Source organism: Parus major, chromosome 9, assembly GCF_001522545.3.
Source record: "Parus major isolate Abel chromosome 9, Parus_major1.1, whole genome shotgun sequence".
In the NCBI taxonomy this organism is placed as follows: Eukaryota; Metazoa; Chordata; class Aves; order Passeriformes; family Paridae; genus Parus; species Parus major.
The window spans coordinates 3,082,389-3,100,723 of NC_031778.1; positions in this window are offsets into that span (position 1 = coordinate 3,082,389).

Below are 18,335 nucleotides of genomic sequence, written 5' to 3' on the forward strand. Positions count from 1 at the left end.
ATCATCTTTTTCTTTAACCACTCGCTGGATGATGGTTGAGGAAGTCCTTCAAAGCAGTCTTCTTATCCAACCAAGATAACATCTGGGAAAGCTTCTTTTTCCTTCACCATGACAAAGAGAAACTCTGCAGATTGAAAAATTACACCTATTGCTGATTTTGTCAGCACATATTTTCCAAATACACACTACAAAACTCTGTCTCTCAGAGGTCTCCATCTCATAACAACAAGGCAAGCAGTTTCAAATACTTACATCATGTCTTCTCTTCTGTCTACAGCAGCAAGTAGGCATAGCTGAGAGCTAAATTATTTGCAACCATTTAAGCCAGCATTTTATACCATGTACACCAAACTAACCACATGTCACCAGTTCACTTCTCTAGTGTGTTTTACTGGGACTCCACAATGACAACACACATGGGCATGCCATGGATGGAAAGGAGAAGATGAATTGGTATGGATTTCATTGCAGGTGGGTCACTGAAAACACCAGAATCCCTTTTGGGGCGGTTCACAGACCTTTGACTGCTACAGTTCACTGCCACTGTCCTACTTTAGTTCAAGTCAGAGCCTTGTTTGACCATTCTCTCTTCTGTTCCTCTACCTGGAGATACTCAACAATTTGCTGTAGGCGTCATTAACCTAAACCTAAGCACAATGTCACTTAGAACTAACTGGAAGGGCTGAGAGCTTTCTCCACAAGATGATCACTCTTTGTTCCATCCTCTTGAGGACCTGGTGACACTGCACCACCTGCAGAGCATCTCAGAGTTCCACCAGGGGAAAAACTGGCTTTTCCATGACTGTGTTCACATGATAGATGAAATGTCATGGCAATTAGTGACTACCCTGGCCATGTTTCTGGTCTGGAAATGTTTCAGCCCAGGAGAGTTGAGCCAAGTATTTTGCAGCGTTTAATGGCCTGTGCAGCAGAACCAGACAGAGTCCAGTTATCTTGTCTTACTGACCCATCCTCTGGATTGCCTTCCACATCACCTTAGACATCTCAGTAGGGACTAGACTGCATGGATCAACAAATCATTCCTCAAGCTGCCTCAGCACTGATGAACAAGTTCTCTACCCAACAGTCACAAAGAGCATAAGTTTGCTTCTTAAATAGCAAAATCAAGCCTATTTCAGCAATTTTAGTCAGATGGTGCTCTGTACTAACAGCCCCACACCAGACCCCAGATGGTAGAAAAACTGAAAAGAATGAAGTCATAAAATCTGACCAATCCACCAACTGTCATTAGCAAATGACAAAAGACTCAAGTCAAGGTGAACAGGAATTGCCAGATAAGCAGAGATACGATCCACATGATGAGCACAAAGATGGAACAACAGTGCCATACCTGTACATGTCACTTACCAAAATTACTCCTTTACTCCAGGCTCACTTATTCTTAAAATTGACCTGAAAGCATAGGAGAAATACTATTCTTCAACAGCAATGAATGAAGATGCTTCAAAAAATGGCCAGAATGCACCTCGTTCTACTGGCAGACACGGAATGGCAAAGGCACTCAGCAGTAGCAGTACCTTGCTAAACCAACTGATTTCCATGCTACAGATACTTGTAGACTCTGTGGTTGTGATTTTACACTTCCAATCTTAAATAGTTCTTCCCCCCACAATCATATTCTAGCACTTCTCCCAGAAGGAAAGCTTTAAGCTTCTCAGATTGTTCCCCTTTGGAGCATTTTTCAAGAGTCCTTCTACACACACTGCAACTTCCAATTACATTGGCCTTTATAAAGCACAGGGCCCACCAGCCCCAGACTGTGACTTGGAATTAAACCCTTATTATTAACCCATTCTTTAGAACAGGTCTGGGTACTTACATACAGGAAAAACTTCTGCTAACAGAAAAAAACCCCAAGAGGCTGCAATCCCTTTTTGCAATCACCTACTTTGACTTTCATAATTATACCTCTATTTTAACTTGGCTTTCATGGTGAAGGTGGCAATTAGAACAAGTAAATTAAGCACAGCATATGTTCATACTTGCGCACACACACACACACAGACGCACTCACTCAGCAGCTTCTCTCAGTCTGACTAGTGAACTTGTCCAAGCACATCCTCCCTGCCCAGAAGGTTCAGTCTGTAGCCAGCAGCAGTTCTGAAGCCACAGGGCAAAAATCAAGAGCGTAGACAAGCTACAAACTGCTATGAAATAGAGCTGCTTCCAGCCACAACACTGGAACAAAAGTCCAGGCAAAATCTGACAACTGTGCCTGCCGTGTTCTTATCCACAGGTAAAAGCTGAGACACTGACAATCACTTATTGCCCCCACGTGGTACATCAATCCTATTGCACAAAAGCACCAACATGCCCAGAATTCCTTTAAATTTGCTTTAAATTGAATCCAAAAGTTTTTTGATAGATGTTAGTTCTGTGGCTGTAACAGCCTAAACATTAAGCTGCTACCAAATAGTCTTTTCTGCAATTATATTGGTTTGTTCCTCTCTCTCACTTAATAATGTCTGCACAGTGAGGGCAACCAAGCATGCCTGAAGCAGAAAAGCCACCCCCAATAAAACTGGGAGTGTGAGAAAGCTCACCCTGCATTTTTTCTTTTATTATTTTTAAATCCCATTGAGGTTCATCTCATTTCCCTGCCCATCAAATCAACCTGGGTTTTGTTACCTCAGAGAAGTTGCACAAGGGTTCAATTCAGTCATGTCTTGTACAATGCCTCAAAGATCTACATGAAAAATGTCTGTGTGTGTTTGGGGAGGGAGGGAAACAAGACATCCCCAGACAGAAAACACTGCTCCCTCACAATCTGAAGTTCTCACAAAAAAGAAAATCACCTCATCATCTTCACATACCAATCAACTTCAGTCAACAAGTCAACAAATGCACAAATGCCCAGTTAAATATAAAGGAGAAAAAGGCCTAGTTCTGTTTTATGGACAGGATACTTAGAATAAAATTATAAATTTATGGTCTCCAAACAGTAGACACAGATAAGCTTGGTGATTATTTTACTGCCAGATAAACCACAGCTAAGTCTGTCAGTAACACCAACTCTGCTGCATTAAGTTCTTTCAGAAATGAGGCATCCAAACACAGATTGCTGGCAAAACAAACTGGTGGATTCCTCACTTTGCCCACAACCAAAAGGGCTGTTCCAGCTGTTTGTGCAGGACACAGAGCACAGCAGTCCCACGGCTGCCTAGACACAGTCCCTGAGCTGAGCCCAGCTGTCAGACACATGGACAGCCATCCCTGCCATGCCGTGTTTCCATGTTTCAAAGCATCCTGAGACTATTTGCTGGGCAGAAAAAGAAGATTCAAACAAGTTTTCTTGCTCTGGGTGCAAACTTTCAAAGAGACTGAAATACTCCTGGAGAGCCAAATCACGTGTTCTCTCTGAAGCTCTCAACTTGGAGCAAGTACCACTACAGGAACAGCTCAGACTAGGTTTTGGGCTCTCCTCTGTGGAAAAGCTTCTTAAAAGTAAAAATAAATCAAAAACTTTAAAACAACAGGTGAATTTGAAATTGCAAGACACAAGAGTGAACATGTTCTGAACAAAGCCTTTTCCTGTCAGTGCCTTTTTTTTTATTTTATTTTTTTGTTTAAATAAATATGCTATTGAAGCAGCTCAGAATCTTAAAGAGTGTTTTGCATTAGCTCTCAGGGTGTGTTTATTTACCTATTTTATAGAATACACTGTGTTATCTTCACAACACTTCTGAGCTCCTATGCTTCTACATGGGGTTTTCCCCCACAAATTTTTGGCTTCTGCTTTTAAAAATGAGGCAATTCCTCATTGTCCCACCAGCTTCAAATTGTTTGTCAATAAAATACAGCGGGACAACCAGGCTGAGGCACTTTAAGCATGACCCCTCAACTTGGTGAAGTTGTTATGGAAGGCACATCTTATAACTCAGATCTCCCTGACTTTTTGCTGTGTCTTTCTGGATGTGACTTACAGGGCTGAACAGAAATTTCTATCTGGCAATGTGGATCATTCTTGGAACACAGCCTTAAACCTGACACCATTTATATCACCAAAGATGAGATGTGCAAAGCTGAGAGCCAGGGAAGGCTGGGATAGAGCAAAAACAACCGGTTCCATCAGTTCTACAGAACTGTTTACAGCAGATTTCAAAAGGAATAGGATAAGCCCCAGGCTTGGGAGAGAGAGTATGAGGGCTCCTCATTCTTTTCCTATCTAGAAGTTCAGTGTTTCCTACAGCAATGAGAGTGCTGTACTGCTTTCTCCGTGGGATTGCTCAACAAAGCCAGGCAGGATGGCTGCAGGGCTGTGTCTGCTCTTGCCAGGGTAGGTTCCCAAAAGTGTGTTGTTCTCTCTCTGAGGTAGCTGGATGCCTCCTCTGCCTTGCTGGACTGACAGGCTCTCATTCCTGTGGGTGGGAGTGAAATTCATTTGCCTTCTGCATTTCAAGTACCGAAACTAAACTTGCAAACACACAGCTACACCAGATCTTGCTTTGCTACGTGCTGCAGAAACTCCACAACTCACCTGAAACTTGGGCACACCCTGCCGTGGTATGAGCCAGGCCCAGGTGATCCCATCATGTCTGGGCTGCACTGGCAGTTTGTCTGGCCATCACACCACTCCTTAGACAAAGCTCTTCCTCCTCATTCTCCCTCTATTCCCAGTTTATGGGCTTGACCCATAATGACATCAAATGTAACTTACTGCACATGTGCTCACCTGGTCACTGTGACAACAGCCTGGTTCCAGCACTCTTCAAATCTTCATATAAAAGGACACACAAGCAGGTTGACAGCAGCTCCCATTTTTGGATTACAAAGAGATTCTTTAGGAAACAACTACACACCAAAGGCTGCTCCAGCACAGGGAAAACAGCTGCTTCACTGGTAAACTGGCCTGCATTGCCAGCCACATGCCTTCAGGGATGTCCAAAGGAATCACAGCCCCCAGTTTCCTTCAGCATCTCCAAGAAGAGGTGGCAGACATGGTACAAATAGGGCTTCAAGACAACTAGCTGCTAATCAAACTGTTATCTCTCCTGAAAAAGTGCCCTTGGGAATTGTGGGCTGTGGGAAAATCTCCATGGCAAGTTGAGTTATGAAATGTTTTAATCACAGCTTTCTTGCACTGCAGGAATCCTTTCAGCATTTCTTTCAGGCTTTCTCTGACAGCAGGAGCTCTGTGTTAAGCTTTGTGCTCCTTTCCATACACAGTGTTGAGAGAAAACTGCAAATAGGGAAGAGCACATAATGTCATGGAGTCCCTTGCACTGAGTTCTAGTACAATGTCCTTCCAGGAAATAGTTTCAATGCTTCCCAAAGCCTTTATGGATTATATTCTTGCACATTCAGAGCAATTACGACCTCATTTGTCCTCTAGTTCGAACACTTCCCTAAAGCATGTAGCATTTCAGGATCTATTACAAAGTGTCCAGAGAAATGCAAAAAAAGTTACATTTTCCATTTTTCTTAACTCAGATGTCCTGAAACAGGGGTTTAAAGATATTTTGTTCACTTTCTTTTTCTTTTTTGTAACTACTAAAACTGTGAAACAAGCTAGCAAAATCCTGATGGAAATCCTGATGCGAGGCCCAGAAGCCAGATAAACCAGCAAGAACACCACGGAGAAGCCAATAAAACGGACACACGAGGTCAGACTAGCCCTGTCCAAATACTCAGAGAGATCCAGGCAATATTTGGCAGTGTGGAGCAGAAGAGTTGCCTGAAAACAAGGCAATTCTCTGCACTCATGCTTTCTACTGAGATAGAAGCAGCAAAGTACACAACTTGATATCGAAGTTACAATCCATTAACCTGAACTTCATTTCTTTCAGTCTTGGGAGGATTTCCTACTAAATGTCTACTGAATACAGTTGGGATTGGTAGCATTTGTTAATGAAATGCCAAACATTCCCTTCCATTCACATCACAGGAGAGTTTTCTCCTCAGTGGCTTACTCTGAGGTCATTAGAGTGTGTATGAAGACAGAGGTGTGACTAATTCATCCACAGATGTCACACAAATGGAAAGCCTGGGAGCAAGCAGTGTCAATTTGATCTCCAGCCCAGCCATCCTAATATTCAAAACTACCTGGAAAAGGCACATCACAGGCTCTGAATGACCTTTTTCCTCATTCTTTGCTGAAGAGCCATGATGGCCAGGGAGTGAACTTGAACTACTCTCCTCAGAAAAGGGAGCATTTGAGCACACAAATGTCACTCTAACCAGGACAAGTGGAACCTACAAAAATGCTACCCCAAAAGTATGGATGAAATACAAGGAAAATGCTGGGAGCTTGCAGGATCCCAGATGGAAGTAGCAAAGAAAGGGAAAGAGTCTAAAGACAGCCACAGTGCCTGTTGCTCTGCTTTCCTCCTCCTTGCCAGAGGGTGCTCTCTAGTGACGAGCACTGCCCAGTAAATGAAATGAACAGGGCTCAGTACACAGCAATAAGTTACTCCTCTCAGGACCTGCCACAGCATTCTCCTTGCAAATATTCTGTCACTTTAACAGGGTGTAAGAGACTGTCCGAAGATTCCCTCATCTGTCTCACAACCGTCTCAAGAACAGAGACTGAGACCCTGAATATCACAAGGGACTTGGTTTGAGGGTTTGGGCCTAGCTGAGGTGGATGTTTGCTAAGTGATTGTTTGCAGATGGTTGCACGGTACACTGCCCTCGTTCCTGCTGGTGAGCAGAGGCTTGTGGGTGGTACCCTGTGCAATGGGTTTTGCAACAACACCTTGCCCTCGTTCCTGCTGGTGAGCAAAGACTAGCAAGACATGGATCGCTCTGTACCCTACACCTGCTCCCCACGCAATGGAATTCATCACAATGATCATCAGTCTCATCTGGTTTTGGCCCTGCGCCCCTCGCTTTGTAAAAGACTATAAAATTATATCCCAAACTTACCTTCCTTTGAGATCTCCCCAACGGACAGAAGAGCCTGCGTCGTTGGACGGCTGAGTGGACTTTGACGTTGGTAGCTATAATCCCCTTACTCGCTTTTCCTTAGGCTTTGCTTTCACCTTTCTCTTTCTCTATCACATATTAGTGCTGATGAGCACTCAATAAAGTGTGTTTTGCTGTTTAAGTCCTTGGTTTGCTGATAATATTTGTACTCTAAGACTGACTAAAAAAACCGCATCACAAATCCCACCTTGCTGATCATGACAGGCTGGAATGCATTGAACCCCAATATCCAGTTCTGGAATGGCTGAAAGAATAATTTCTGTACCTGCACCCCAATTCAGGGTCCTTAAGTGAAGGGCATTGGGGCTTTGGCGGCCTCAAGAGCTGCTTTGGGAGGGGCGTGGCTATGGGTGAAGGGGCGGGGCTTAGAAAGATGGGCGGGGCCAGGACTTGTCTCTCACCTTGCAGATGCTGGGGAGCTTTGGGGGTCTTCCCGGCTTCTTCTTCTCCTTGCCCTGGCTCTGTGGCTTCTGGACAAGAGGAGGGGTGTCAGTGGAGGGGCTGGGGGTGACCAGGTGTGCTGAGGTGTGTCCCCAGTTGTGCTCAGTTATGCTGTGCGCTGCTGTTAAGAGGGTGACGGTATTGAGCTGGTATTGATCATAGCCGGAGTGCGCTTATACTAGGAGGTTAAGGTTGTGCTCCGCTATTAGGAGCATTACGGTAGGCAGCAGCAGCAACGGGTCACGCCCAAGGTGGCTATTGTGGGAGGCGCAGCTATTAGAGGCATTACGGTACTTGCACCCCTCTGTTGTTCCTGGTGCAGTTCTTAGGAGAACAAGGGTAACCGACCCCTGCTGGGAGGGGTCTTGGGGTGCCTGAACCCCAATATTGGTGGGGCTTGAATGCGTTGAACACCAATATCCAGTTCTGGAAAGGATGGTAGGATCATTTCCGTACCTGCACCCTGATTCAGGGCCCTTATGTTAAGGGCATTAGGGCTTCGCCAGCCTCAAGATCTACTCCAGGAGGGGCGTGGCTATGGGAGGAGGGGCGGGGCTTAGAAAAATGGGCGGGGCCAGGGTTTTTTCTTGTGACTGCAGGAAATAGACTCTGCTTTTATAGGTCAGTATTGTTTTGGGTAAGTCTACCTCTTTTGTAAATAATCCCACCTATGTACTGATTCTGACCGAAATTTGTCCTCTAGGATTGGGTTGTTTAACAGACTCTTCTGGCTTTAACTTCTGAGTGACCAGAACAATTGGATATTACCAAATACAGATAATAACTGGAGATTGGCAAGGTCTGTAGAAGAGCTTCTACTCTTCATTGACCTTGAATGTGCTCCTGAGGGCTGAAGAAAAGCAGTGGTAGAGAGTTACACAGCCAATGGTGTGGCAGTAAACTACTTCAGAATTATTAGCTCTAGTATTTCATTAGGGTTTTTTGGGGGTTTTTTTTAAGTGAATAGAGGAGTTTCGAAGGCTGGGTTGGGAGTTTAAATATCTCCCAAGAAGGAGTGGCAAAGAGGTTGACAGCTGCTTAGTTTTAAAGAAAGAAGTGAGAGTGTGAGATGAAGAAGAGCAGCATTCAGGGGAACACAGGAATATTTTAGGGCCCATTTAAACAGAAGCTCAGAAGTTCTCTTTTGATACACCTTGGTGGTTTTGTTATACCTGCACTATAATTCACAGTCATCCCACACACATCCCAGTGTTGCTGTGTTAATTGAAGATTTAGTCATCCAGGAAGATTATCCCAGTGTACTCCTTGAAAATTGCATATAATGTAATTAAACTAATGTTAATGCTGGACAGTTTGTTGCAGAATGTTAATCATTTTGTCCTCCAGATCCTCGGAGAGCCATGAGAAAAATCATACTCCTTTAACTCTTTTTCAGAGTGTTGTCTGCATTTTATTTTTGTGGTGCTAGTGAGTGTGCATTTAATCCTCATAGTGTTGTCTTTATGATTCTGTTGCTTCATGACCATCACAAAATATACAGCAGCAAAATGCATCAAAAAAAAAAATGCTACATTTACCAAGAGCTCCATACTATATTAGCCAAATGTTGTTATTAAGATTTCATGAACATAGATTAATAAAACACTACACAATTAAATATTTTATATTATCAACTGCTTCTGATTAACAAGCTCATGAACAGTGTGGAAAAATTTGATAGGTTGAACACTCCTTATGTGATGCTGGAAGGGCAAACCTATTACTTTAGTATGTCATAGTTGATTTGGTTCAAATCACATGTTCATTTAGTAAGTTTATTCTTTTAACCAAACTAATAATAGATAATTATGTCACTACTTGTCAGTTATTAGTTTATACTTAACTGCAGAAGGTTTAATTTTTTAATAGGTTTCCTCCTGCATTATTTATTTGGATAATTTTGATTAAATAATTCTCAGATTGACCTGGAGGTGATTTGTCAGCAGGAAGACAGTATTGCACGTGAAAAGATTTTGTTCATGTATTCTGGCTTCAGAAGAGCTGTTTCATAAGATGCCTGTCTTTAGAAAGCATTTATGAGGCAATTACATAGTATTTATTTATGCCCTTATGCACCAAAACAACCCAATTTGTAAAAGTCTTGCTCAGGCTGCTGAGGAATCATTTGCAGGAGTGGATTGAGCAAAGACAATCTGACACCAATAATGTCACTTCTAAATGCTGCCTCTTCCCTCAGTGATGGGCATTTTTCTCCTCTCAGTATGTTTTTTCTCTTCTCTCCACTTTTAAAGGCTTTATTCTCGTACTGGGAGAAGCCTAGTAATAGGGACTTATACTAATTAAAGCCCATACTCCTCTAGACACCTTCCTCTTCCATTTTTGGCCCTGAAATAATAAATCTCCCTATTCAGAGTTCTCTCTTCTCTGCATGAGTTCAGTTTTCACTGCTTAAAAATTGGATATTTTCATGAATCATGTATGAAAACTTATCTTTTACAAATTGAAAAGGTTTTGGACTTTTCTGCAGTGTTCACTGTAAAGAGAAAAATCTATGTCCTCTCACAGCTTGGCTTACTTGGGAATTCAGCCACTTTTCTGGGATTTTATATGGTCCCCTGTGATATTTGATGATCCTTCTTTAAATAGTGGTGTATTCTGTCATCATCTTCTGTTCCCTGAAGCTACTCTGTTTGTCCTGAAATGCTCTTCTATTTGTTGTGGAAATTCTCAACTTTTCTGAGAAAGGGAGTGATAAAAAAAAAAAGTTTTTATAGAAATTATTCATCTATTGACAGTCCTGCAACAGCACAGGGCACAGCAGCAGTGGGAGGGCTTAGGTGGAGGAACACCTTTAATGAAATTAAAGGTAACTCAGACTGTCCTTCCCTCTGCCACATTGTTCCTGTAATGGTGCACTGCTGATCCAATTGGTGCCAGGTACCCTCAAAAGCCAGCCTGGGAAATATTTGAAATAAGGCTAACAAACAAAAGATTAAATGTCTGTCTTCTCTTTCTTCTTTTTTTTTTTTTTTTTTTTGGTATAAATTACTTTTAACCTTGATAGATGAAGAGCCATTCATAAGGAGCAAGGTTTAATCAAGACCCATGAAGTAATCTAATTTTCTTTGCAACATCTTTTAGGTAACTGATACAATGATAAACTTCTATCACAATTATATGATGATCCAAAGGAGAAATTCAGTACAGCTGTTAATTCCCTTTATTTGCTTAAAACTGAAAGTGCAGTTGATGGTGGAGTAAGAAGAAAAATACCTGAAGGTAATTGTTTCGAAAGAAATCATTTGGGAATATCTGAACATGTTTGAAAGGGAGGATGAACAAACATTTACGTATGAAATGTAAATTTCATACCCAGTAAGAGTGCCTACAGTTAGAAAGCTCATCTGCATTTAGAAGTTTATGTGAGAAATAATTTTTTACATAAATGAACTATGTCAGGTAAGTGCAAACAATGAAGGGCAGAATTCAATGAACTCAGAAGTTATGAAAGGAGAGAGAGAAAGATAATTATTTTCAATGCAAGTGACCATTCATGTATCAATATTTTTTCTGGGAGAAGACATTGACCAAGAAATATGCTTTTAATCAGCAATAGTAATTTAAATAATACAGGACATCTACTGTGTCAGGGATATAAAATAACTCAAGATTCAAAGCATTTCCCCCTCCTGTAATAGTGAAATGAAAATGTACTGGAACTCTTACAAGGTAGGTGAATTCTAAAGAGTTTTGATATAGGTGTATGTTGTGAACTGCTTCTCAAAGTGTGCTTTAGACTTTTTGAGTGGATGTTTTAAGTGGGCAGATGAATGCAGTTCGGTATTTACAGTCAATCCAAGTCACTGAAAGTAAGGAACATACCATGGAAAGGAAAGGTGACTTTTATGCCTCTAAAAGAAAGGTCAGAAATGGGTTGCAACAAGCAGTCAGCATGTCAATATGTTGCATCATGCTGAAGTATGACCCGTTCCTTCTAGAACAAAGCTTGCAAGGAACAGGAGTCAACTTCAGTGCAAGTTAAACTTTGCTTGTAAAGAAAAAGTATTACATGCTCTGTTGGTGTAGAAAATGGCATTTTCCTTTGAGCTGTGTTATTTCAAAAACTATTTGAATAATGGTACACTTACACATCAAAATCAATTTATTAGAATAAGTCCATGCTTTTGAAACAAAGTTGACTTGTTTAAACAATGTTTAGTTGTGATTAAATTTTATTCTTCTATTTAATGAACACTGTTCAGTCATAGTGTTCAATTGCTAAATTAATTAACATGTCTGTAAGTCTAATTGTGCATGTGTCAATCAAAATCAAAGGAAAAAGTGACAAAGAATTTGCCAGGCAAACAAAATAGGCCTATTATGTGAAATGAAAGTAAACTGAAAATTAGAATGAAGTGTGTTTATCTACAGTCAACAGGAGTTATTTTTCTATTTTTTATCTCTGTTTCAATTAATTTTTTTTTAAGAAATAATGTTTGCATAATTTGTTAAATATTACCTAAGACTCTTTCATACTTATATTGACTGTCAGTCTGCGACTGACAATACGTGCACCATTCCACATCATCTGTGTACTAATTTCTGTTACAGCAAGGACATAGTACTCTACTGAAAGGTGAAATTCTAATGTGAAAGGAATATGGTTTTATTATCAAGTATTATATAATAGTAATAATTTATGTATGTTTTGGGGAAGGGGAGGAGTATTTTTCCTCAGTTTTCCTCATAAATTACTTAATGAGCATTTCTATCAATCTTCTTGTTCTTATTTAATTTGCTACTTCATGTAATTAAAAAAAAAAAAACCAAAACAACTCATTTGAGTCTTTTATAAATATACTGCTGTGAGTTCAAAAAGTAACACTCAGATCATTGCATTCTGTTACTTTGTTCAGGCTGAAATTTTTTCCTATAATTGCATAGAAGACAAGTAAGACAGTTTGGTTTGAAGGATTTACAAAAGAAGAGGACCAAAATTCCTGGCATTTTGCAAAACAATTAAGTAATTTTGCTACAATTAAGTAATTTACCTTTACCAGACTTGGGTACCTCGAGCAAGTAGTAAAGGAGGCATTAACATCATTGTGCAGAGCAGCAATAACTGCAGGACAGATGAAGGGAGCATTGTGGAGATGATATAATGCCACTGAAGCAGCTGAGTGACTGACATAGTCATGATGCCCTATGTCTCTTCAATAGCACTGTTTGCAAGACAGCCATTATAATGTAAATTAGAGTATTCCATTAAATGCTTCATGTACCCTTTATGATGTCCTTGGCAATAACCCATACAATTTATATACCACATATGGTTTAATATCACATATCATCCTAGTGAGACATTACACTACAAAAATGCTCTAAAGTAAATTAAGATTACACATTAAGAAGATTGGAGTAAAGAACCAGAGAGTATGACGATCCATACTTGCTATCCAGAGACTCTTACTGGAGAGATTGCACATACTTTCTATTTTCCAGAGAAGCGAAACTTCCTGCATACCTGCAAAACCCCAAGAGTTTGAAATGAGCTGCAGTTTGTGGTGAAGGTTTGCTAATGGACCCTGCTCTGATCAGTTTGGGTCCATACTGTCCCATCCCCATGCTGAGCTGCTGCTCCATCACTGCAGCTGCTGTGCAGCAGGGCAGCCCACGAGCTCTCCTGCTGTGACATGTGGATTGTGTAGGCACCCCTGTGCAGCCCTGTTCTGCACAGTGTTCACCAGGGATTATGTTTTCAGGGTAATTTAACTTCAGCAGCAATCTTGTCCCTAGCTGCCCTTAGTGATGCTAAATCAAACAGATAATTCTGTTAGTATGGATCACACACTGTGGTATCTATTATGCTGCTACAATGTCATTGTCCTTTACTCACAAGAGGCTCTGAACAGGTCTGCAAGGGAAAGTGATTGTCAGTGGTCCTTAGGAATATTCTAACTGCACTTTTCTTTTGCTCTGTATTTGGAAAATACAACCCAGAGGTCATAATAATTCCATTATGGGTAACTGTAGACTGGTGTGTGATCAAAAAAAAAGGTATAAAAAGAAAAATATTAATATTTCTGAATGAAAACATAATTTAAACAACATTTACTTTATGGACATATTTGGCTGTTGAAGGCAGCCAAACTTGAGCATTCCTATAGGAAATGCTCACAGAATTCATACAGGTGATGAGCTAAGGTCAGGGTCAGCTGGAAATGATGCTGGAAGTGTTCCTTGTTCTATAAAAAGGCCATTTTTCCTTTCTATATCACAAAGCCACTTTGGGTGGAGTGTACAAAATTGGTGAACTTGTGCTTCTGACAGTTTGTACAGCAACCTAGTACCCAGTGGTTGTTTTTCTATTAAGTTTCTTTTACCTCAAGTCAAAATGAACTTTTCCTTGCAATCCTAGTGAGTTGCCTAAACAAAGTGAGAGCTGAGAAGTATTCAAGGAGTGCTTGCAGAATTAAGTGAGACTTTGGATGCGTGTCATGCAGGTTTTGGTTGGGGGAAAAGAGGTCTGAAGTTAGGAGTCTGATCATACAAACAATCTAGTTTTAGGCCAAAGGTGGTGCAATGAAATCAAAAGCTAAGATTTTAGCAGATGCTGTGAGAAGTGGTCTTTTATTATTGACTTATTTGACCTTGTTGTCATATTGACAATGAACTGAAATACTCAAGTGTCTTAGTCTCAAATCTTATTGGGTCTGTGTCGTACCAAGGCTGCACTTTCTGCAGGAAGGGAATTTCACGTGAGCACAAGTACAAAGTTGATACAGAATACATTAACTGAGGGACTTTTCTTCCTAATTAGTCAAAAAATAGCATGAGGAAAAATTCCCTTATAGCTGTCTACCAACTCCCCAGGAACTAAAAAAGTAAAAATTGAACAATGTCCTTAAACATGGCTTTGAGAGTTAATTTAAGTACACCCGGTAGTGCAGGTTGCCCCACAATGTAAAATGTGAATTTTCAGGATATTTCAACATTGTAATTAGTTCACAATCGATCTTGGAAGCCAAAGGTAAAGGAAGGAAAACTAGGTATGAGCATACAGGATTCCAATGAAAATTTATAAAAATAAAATTGAATAAGTTCTTAGAAACTGACAAACAATTATATCAATTATTAGGGAAAATGAAATTCCTCTTGACATAAAATAGAAACTGTGTGTGTGCTTAGCAAGGTTACAGCTCTATTAAGTAACTTCTGTTTTTGTCTATGACTAAAGTTCAGTTAATGTCAAACTTGTATTTGGTGATATTAAGATATTGGGTCCTCAACTTTTTGAAGCACATTAACATTCAGTTTAATTCTCAGTTTAAAACAGTACAATGTTGTGTACAGTATAGCATGTACACAAGTTATTTTGAAAAAAATTTCATCTCTCACTTCTTGAAAAGGATGTGCCAAAATAAAAAATAATCAGATACACAACTTGAATGTTAGAAAGTTCTGGTCCAATTCTGTATTTACCACAAAATGAAGCAGCCCAATTTCATACTTTATAAAAAGAAATGGGCTGGGTAATGAAAGCAAAATAACTAAATCAGCAAGGTATCCCACTGGAGCTATATTGCATGTTTTTCTGAACTGTGCCATGTGGACATGTTCTGTAAATAATTGGTTTAATATACAGTGTTGGAACTGCATTCCAGAAATGATTGCTGAGAAAACATTGCTTCTGTTGTCTATTAGTTTTACCAGAACAAATAGAGATGCAGATTGATTTGAATTTATGATGTGTATTAGTATTTATTCCTCCTGATAGCAAAATAGATATTAGGAATAAGTAAGAGACTGCATTCATTCTCTCAGTTATTTTATGAGAGTAAAAGAAGTTTAAAAGGTGCTGGCTAGTCCATAAAGTAAGGAGACAAAAAGCTGTTCTATCAAGCACAAAAGGATCCCTTCAGCCTCTACCACCTCTTCCCAAGCCCTGAAACTGAAAACTGAAGAAATCTGGACTGTCCAGCAGAACTTAATTGATCCCATTGCACTTGCTTTGTGCTGCATCAGGCTACTATAGAACAAGAATAACTTTTCATAACATTTTAATACCTTCCAAATGTCAATATGAAGAAACTGCATTTTCTAACTAAGTACATAAAATCCGAATCGTGGTTCCTTTATTAGAAATATTATTCACAGTACTTGCTGGTTAAGTTCCACGTGTATCCAGCCTGATGTGTTGCTAAAGGACACAGAATGATTCACACAGACACATCTCGATGGTATGACAGGAAAGAAAAGGCCCTTTATTTTTCTGACTCCAGTACTTATAGATTCTTGACAATGACCAGGGATTGGATAATTAAGTTACCACCTTCCCAAGCACACTGGTCACGTGAAATGCCCTTCAAAAGATGTTTCTTAGAAGGAATGCACAAACTGTGCAAATCTGTGTTTACAATTACTTTCCTGGGAAAATAGCTACAACTATGAAAAACAAAATCAGAAGGCTTAATTTTCAGGGTGACACTGACCCACCAACTTATGTGGTATTGGAACTTGGTATGGTGACCACAATCTGATATGTCCACAACATGATATGAATCATACACCAAGACAGAGTCTCTATGGGAGCTTTACATTTTTTTCATTGATGTTTTTATCACCAACTAACATTCATTCTATTATACTTTTGAAAATAAATAATATTTACACATTGCAGCTCTGTAAATAATAAGATAATCTTTCTTTATTATCTATCAACTTAATTGTCAGACCAACAAAAAATAGCACTGCTAAAGTTATATTTCTTGCTTGATATGCAGGATATTTTCCCTTGTGCCAAATCATTCAAGACTGGAATTTTAAATTTCTTTGTAATTGAAAAAAGAAAAGAAAAAAAATTTGTTCATTCTGATGTTCCAGAATATGAATGAAATCTACCATTATGTATGTGAGAGATTTCTTTATTCCCCTTTGTTTTCCAAAACTTGAATGCTTCCTCTGTGCCACCACTGTAGTTCTTGCCCTCTGGCAACAAGATCAAAAGGCAAGTGAAATAAAAGGGAATAGAACAAAAATAAAGAATACAAAAGAAAGATGAACTGGGAGAAGAGTGAAAGAAATATTAAAGAAAGGAAAGATAAGAGAGATGACAGATGTAAAGCTGACATACATAACACAGCTATGAATGTTTTTGTGCAACTTTCATGGAGCAAACCAAAAGAGATTATTTCAACTTACTTGAAATTCTGTGTGCATTTATTGATTCAGTAGTGTGAAAGTAGTCAAATGCTCATTATTTGCCAATAAAGATCACATTCACTGTGCAGGAAAGTCACAGACTAGTTTTTCAAAGAAAAATGTACTAATCTGGCACTAAAAAGTAGAAGTTTCAAGGAGCCTTCCTCTAACCATCTGTCTTGGGATACAAATATTTGAGATGAATGGGCTATGTGGAGAAAGAGACAGCATGGAAAGGATAATTAGAAGTAGTTTGCTGATGTCAAGTGCTGCAGTGAATGTGTCACTGAAGGACACTGCATCTTCCCAGAGGGAGCAAAATGGGAGGGTTCAGGCACATGTCCAGCCCAAGGAGTTGACCCCCTGGCCTGTGGAGGTGCAGATGTGGGGTGTGTTCAGCACAGAGCCAGGCTCACTGCAACATCTAAGTGCTTGCTTTGGGACACAGAGCTTTCTCAAAGCCTGGGACCAGTGAAGAGCTAAGAAAAATTAAAGCAATGCAATAACTACTCCTGGCAGTGTCCCTGTGTATTCAGAGCTCTCTTGTTTTACCAGCCTGCTTTCTTTCGGTGGTAGAATCAGTGGATTTTGTTCTGTACCGTGCTGTTGAGCATACACGATGATTTTTGTGGGAAAGAAGGGATGGTGCACAGTCCACAGGAGGGAGCAGTCACTCTTTCAACCAGTGGCTGATTGATCCAATGTGCCCCAGTAAAACAGGGATGCTCTAGGGGTATTCAGGCTGAATGCAAAGTCTGCACTGTGGGAGACCTCTTTTTGAGCTTTTTCCAAATTTATTTCCTACATGGTTTTTCAAGGATCAGTCACAGCCTAACCCTGTGGAGAGACATGAACTAATAATTTTTATCTTCTGGATATCACTCAAGGAGTTTGGGAGACCTTCTCAGCTATGCTTATATCCTTATTTTCCTTGTACTGCTGCTCAGAAGTTCAGCCTCAGCTATCCAGCTCTGCTCTGCTGTTGAGACTGCTCAGAGATAAATTCACTTCACTAGAGAGGTGGTTCAGGTAAATCCAGAAGCAAACTCCAGAAGAATGAGATTTACTGGCAACAGCAGGGTTAAAATACCATGACTGTTGTTTTTCCAATTTTCATGTAGACCAATTTGGGTGGTCACTGTTGGCTTCTTAACAGAAGTGAGCATTGTAGTGCTTTCTACTGTTAATTCTGGACAATGCTTTGCAAACTTCTTTTTCTCACTCAAGAGAAAAAGAGGCTCAAGAGGGGAAAGAGAATTAAATAATTAGCGTGTTTGAGGTCATAAAGGACATAAAGAAATTTGTGTGTTGAGACTTGAATATCTTTCACGAGCAATCCTACAAAATGGCCCTATTTCAAAACCAAATCCAGAACAATTGTAACAGTATTGCATCAGCATTTGAATATAAGATATAAAGACAAGATAACATAAAAGTGTGCAAGAAACTTGATAACCCTGCTGGATAATATTCCTGCTTTGGAAAGGGGACTAAGTTAAGGTTTCGAGGCTCATTTTAAATTGGTTTTGCAGTAACAAAAGAAGTGCAGAGTTTGAAAGTTCTTTAACTGCACCTATAAAGTTAGTATTTTATAATACAGAAAACAATTTGTATTGATCTGCCAGTGTATGTTTATTAAAAGCAAAATGTGCTTTTAGATGTATGTCCACAGGGACTTTCTCTGGCAAGCACAATAAATTGTGCCATGGATACTATATTAATTTTTCTTTTAAAAATAATATATTGTGAGTTTCCTAGAAAAAAGGCTTTTTTTTTTTTTTTTTTTT